The following is a 6,062-nucleotide window of genomic DNA, read 5'->3' on the forward strand; positions in this document are numbered from 1 at the left end:
TCCAAGTTCCGCAAAAATCCAAGAAATTATAGAAATCGACCTCGAATAATTTCTATCACGAATCGGCGTCTTAAATATGCTACCGACACAATTACACTTGTAAAACCCCGCCGGAGGCCCCTCACACACTTATCGCGTCACGCATACACTCATATATATATATATGTATGCCCTCTCTCTAACCTCCGAGCGATGACCCCCCTGTTTTAATGTACACACAATTCGCGATATCACAATCATCTATACGAACATACACCTAAAATTGTAAATCCATAAAATGAATAAATTAATATTATACGTAACATAATTTCTCCATTTAATTAAGACGACCTCTCATCATTCCACATCCTCAATTGATCGCACGGTCTCGTCCTTAGTCCGTGGAGTTAATTCTCCAGACTAGAAAAGAGACCAACGAGTGAGTGTTCGTAAGACAGAGTAAGATCGGCGTACGCCGTTGACCTGTCGACGAAAGCAAACTCGCTCGACTCCGTTGCAGCGGGATCGCCAACCTGCTGTGCGGAGACAGACAGAGAAACGACAGCTCTCTGTTACTCCACCATAGCCCGACCGTAACCGTGGGCCAGGACGTAACAATGTATGAACAAAAATCTTTATTTAAACATGCCAAACGTTTCGACTCTTGGTTTGAGTCATCCTCAGTGGCATACAAAAATCTACATAAGTAAATTAATATAAGAACCTTACAAAAATCAGAGAAGCAGCACGGGATAAATACAAAGTAATAATTACAACTTACCATTAAGAAAAAGTTAGGCAGTACATCAGCTTGCAAAAAGGAAGAGGTATCGAAGAATTAGTTGATATTCGTCACGGCGTTTCGAAAACCAAAAATGTCCTCTCACCATGTCTCATGTTAGATAGTACACAAGAAACATAACTACACAACTGATGTACAGCCTTTACAAAGTTCGGATATATACTTGTTCCCCACCACAATAACAATAATAAAGTCTTTAAAGGTGAACAGTCACTTTGATTTGTATGTTTCCAGAAACGAGAAATAAGGTTTTAATTTCTCTGTATCTGACATAATATTAATAGCATTAGTTTGCAACTTAATTTGAATCATTTCAGAAATTAATCGTTTATTATAATGGGTTTCACGATCCAGAATACGTACATTATTCCAATTAAAATCATGCCCTGTCTGAAGGCGATGTTCAGTAACAACAGATGGATCTAAATGTTTTCGATTGATTTGATTTTTGTGTTCGGTAATTCTAGTTTTTAATTTCCTCTTGGTCTGGCCCACATAAGAAGCATTGCAAGAAGTGCACTCAAGGCAGTAAACTAAATTCTTATTTTGTTCTTTCTTTAAGGGATCTTTAATTGCTTTAATAAATATGTCAAGTTTGTTAATACTGCGGAATGCAAGGGAGACATCAACTAAAGATGTTAATGACTTTGACATAGAGTCAGTGAGATTATTAATATAAGGGATCACAAAGAACGACTTCTTTTTATCCTGAGTGTCAATAGAGTTAACTGTTGAATTTATAATTTTGTTGTTATATTTCTTATTAATTAAAAACTTGATTCTATTATTAATGATGTTAAAAATGAAATGTAGAGAATAATTGTTGATAATTAAAATTTCAATGATAAAAGCGAGAATCTTGGTATGAAACTGTGGATGGGACAGTGTAAAAATATTGTCTACTAAGCTAATAATAGTCCCAATCTTTTGTGAATGAACATCGCCTTCAGACAGGGCATGATTTTAATTGGAATAATGTACGTATTCTGGATCGTGAAACCCATTATAATAAACGATTAATTTCTGAAATGATTCAAATTAAGTTGCAAACTAATGCTATTAATATTATGTCAGATACAGAGAAATTAAAACCTTATTTCTCGTTTCTGGAAACATACAAATCAAAGTGACTGTTCACCTTTAAAGACTTTATTATTGTTATTGTGGTGGGGAACAAGTATATATCCGAACTTTGTAAAGGCTGTACATCAGTTGTGTAGTTATGTTTCTTGTGTACTATCTAACATGAGACATGGTGAGAGGACATTTTTGGTTTTCGAAACGCCGTGACGAATATCAACTAATTCTTCGATACCTCTTCCTTTTTGCAAGCTGATGTACTGCCTAACTTTTTCTTAATGGTAAGTTGTAATTATTACTTTGTATTTATCCCGTGTTGCCTCCCGAATGGGTTCCCACCTTGTAGTAGCTCCGATGCAGGAGCTCGGGGTTCGCGGGGCACTTGGTGTTCACGTGGTCTGACCGCCTCGCAGTAACTACACGGAACGTTTATTTTGTTCCCGACGTGTGCTAGTGGTGGTGTGGCCGGGCATTGATCGCCAGCTTCTGCTGGCGGATCTGTCTGGTCATATCGCCACAATGGAAGTGTAATCTGACGGGACAACTATGGACTACAGAAGGTAAGCATCCGGTGTCTTCGGGGGCTTTAAGCTCCCGCGCCGAAACAAGTGGCGGGGCTTAAGGGCGCGAGCGGTGGTCACCCGCTCAGGGGTGGGCCCGTCTGCGACCAACTAAGAGGAACCTCCCAAGTTAAGGTGTGAGCAACCGTGCCGAGAGCTGCGTGGCGCAAGGGGAGTTGCGTTGTGAACGGTGCCTCCTGGATACCGGGCGAAATCCAGGAGTACGGAGCCATGCTCCAGCCATTCGCGGCTCTGGCTGAGTGAGATTGCGCGACCGCGATACTCGTGGGAACATCAATGGAAATAAACGCAAATAAAATAACTCCCAAATCAGTCCCCAAGAGCAAAGCCTCCTCTGGAGGTGAACGCCCAGGAGAATCTTGCAGTGCGGGAGCGGGAAGCCCTAAAATACCGCATAAGATATAGCGGGGCCGCTAGGCGCCGTTATAATAAACAGATGCTAGCCGAAGAGAGTGGGGCCAATAAGGTCCCCTCTACTCCCGCAGCCTCCTGCTCAAAAGGTGGAGCTGGGTAGGCGGGCTTCGGGTGGCGCGGCAAAACGCGCCAGGCCGCAGCACGCTACTCCCAGCCCCTCAGAAAATCGCCAGGGCAAGAGACCCAAAAATGAAGTCGTATGCACAGGCGACAAAAGGTATTGTCAGGATGGCCCTCGTACTGGAGGGCTACCCTGACAAGAAAATGGGAGCCGGTGAGGTGGTTGAGATCAGAAAACTGATCAGGTCTGTCATCCTCGGCATGTCTGAGAATGACAAAGCCCCCACTTTCACTGGTTCCTGGGAGAGGGATGGCGCACTCATTGTTGTGTGCGCCAACAAAAAGTCGGCGGAGTGGCTTAAGGCTCACTCCTTCGATTTAAAAATCAGGGGAACTCCTCTGCGTCTCCTGCCGGTTGGTGAGCTACCTAAGCGTCATCGGGTAGTAGTGCACGTGGAGGAGCCTGAAGTAGGGGTTGAGGAGGCTTTAAAGCTCCTCAACCAGCAAAACACAGGGCTGGCAACCAGCGATTGAGTCGTTACTAAAGGGACGTATAGAAGGGATGCTACGAGCGCCCACTTCTTCTGTCTGTTTGGCGACTCGGCGATGGAAGCCTTGAAGCACTGTGGCTTCAGGCCTTTCTTCGGTTCTTTCTGGCCGGGCCACCGTTAAGATGGCGAGACGAGAGCGCGGGGAGGCGACGGAGAAAGAGATGAAGTCGGAGGGTGTCGGAACTGCCTAAAAATGGCTTCTCTCGGCATCCAAATGACGCAGATTAACTTGCATTACAACAAGAGCGCCTCGGCTTTCCTAGCCAGGAGCATGGCTGTGATGCATACAAGTATTGCACTAATCCAAGAACCATGGATTTTGAATGGTGCAGTACAAGGACTGAGTGGGTGCAATTGTTTATACAAAGCACACTCAGAAAAAAGAGTAAGATCATGCATTTTAGTAAAAGGACTAAATGCTATTTTTCTGCCACAGCTCAGCAGCGAGAACCTCACAGTCATCAAAGTAAGAGTAAAGCTGGCCGAGGAAGAGGACATGGAAGTATTACTAGGGTCAGTTTATATGCCCTATGACTCCACGGATCCACCACCACATGAAGAGGTAAAAAACCTGGTGGCCTATGCGGAAGCCAGAGGGCTCGAACTCCTGCTGGGTTGCGATGCGAACTCCCACCACGTAGGATGGGGAAGCACAAACACCAACCTACGGGGGGAGAATCTGCACGACTACCTAATAGGCACAGAATTAACCATTCTCAACAGAGGAAACGAGCCGACATTCCTGGACTCCAGAAGACAAGAAGTCATCAATATTACAGTATGTACAGAGAAGGTGGCGAGTTTGGTGAGGGACTGGAAGATATCAAATGAGCCCTCTGAGTCGGACCACAGACATATACGCCTAACTCTTCAACAAATACCGCAAATCAGCTGGGTTCGCAACCCACAAAAAACCAACTGGGAGAGCTTTAGGGCTGACCTTAAGGTCCAGCTTGCTGCGGCCCAACTAGTTTCAGAACCAAAAACAACTTAGAAAACGCGGCGGATTTTTTAAAAAACGCCATTACAAACGCCTTTGAATTAAACTGCTCACCAAAACCCAGGAATCTGGTGAACAAGATCCACTGGTGGAATAAAGAGCTCGGTAAGCTCAGGTTGGAAACGAGAAAGAAATTCAGCAAGGCAAAAAGAACAGGACTTGCAGTACACTGGGAGGCCTTTAGAAGCTCCCAACGAGAGTACAGCAAGAAGATTAAGAAATCAAAGTGCAAAAGCTGGAAACGTTTTTGTGAAAGCATTGAGAGCGCCCCGGAGGCATCCAAGCTTCACAGAATCCTCAGTTTGGATCACCGTCTCCAAGTAGGCTGTCTGAAGCTCCCAACGGGGAATGTCACTAAGAAGGCAACGGACACATTAAAACATTTAATGGAAGTCCACTTCCCAGGTTTCGATCATAACATACAATCCTGCCGGCCGAAGCTTAGGGAATATAAACCCAGGGACTGGCGTCTGACAGCTGAGGTTGTTTTTCCAAAAAGAGTTGAATGGGCTGTTAAGACTTTCTCTCTCTATAAATCACCTGGACCGGATGGAATCTATCCGGTTCTTCTTCAAGAGGGGCTGGGGGTTCTCACAGGTCCACTCACAAAAATCTTCAGGGCTAGCATAGCCTTAAGACACGTCCCCCAGGCTTTGGGTGATACAAGAGTAGTCTTTATACCCAAGCCTGGTAGAAATGGCCATATAACAGCCAAAGACTTCAGACCGATCAGTCTCACCTCTTTTGTACTGAAGACACTGGAGAAACTGGTCAATAGATATCTGAAAAACGGCCCTTTGCTAGTACATCCGCTGTCTCCGGCTCAGTATGCCTACAGGGAAGGCAGATCAACAGATACTGCTTTGCACCATCTCGTGGGCAAAGTCGAAGTGCAGTTGGAAGCAAAGGGATATGCCTTGGGCGTCTTTCTGGACATTGAGGGAGCTTTCGATAGCACCTCATATGATGTCATCAAAGAAGCAATGACCGGGCATCACATTCCCGCTGCTCTAGCAGACTGGACACAAAGCATGCTAACAGGAAGAACTCTGATTGCCAATCATGGGAACTCAAGTATGCATGGTTTCCCCGCTAAAGGATGCCCGCAGGGAGGAGTTTTATTTCCCTTGCTCTGGTGTCTGGTCGCGGATGAACTTCTACGAGAATTACAGAAGAAAGGCTTCCTCGTCTTTGGCTACGCTGATGACGTGGCCATTATAGTGCGAGGTAGTTTTCTTTCAACACTTAAGGAGACTATGCAGAAAGCCCTTAAGATTATGCAAGACTGGTGTCAATCAAAAGGACTCAGGGTTAATTTATCAAAGACCAAGACCATGATTTTCACCAGGAAATATAAACCAGAAGCCATTGAGCCGCTTAGACTCGGGCGCGAAGAAATAGAATACGTCCAGTCTGTTAAATATTTAGGAGTTTACCTAGACCTCAAACTGAACTGGAAAACACATCTCGGAATAAAGAGAACTAAATTTTATGCCTCTTATTGAGCGTGTAGAAGAGCAATGGGCAAATCCTGGGGTATCAGATTAAATACTGCCCTATGGATATACAAGGCGGTACTAGTACCGAGCTTAACA

This window comes from Pseudomyrmex gracilis, unplaced genomic scaffold (genome assembly GCF_002006095.1).
Source record: "Pseudomyrmex gracilis isolate BER0280 unplaced genomic scaffold, ASM200609v1 scaffold_303, whole genome shotgun sequence".
NCBI classification, from domain to species: Eukaryota; Metazoa; Arthropoda; class Insecta; order Hymenoptera; family Formicidae; genus Pseudomyrmex; species Pseudomyrmex gracilis.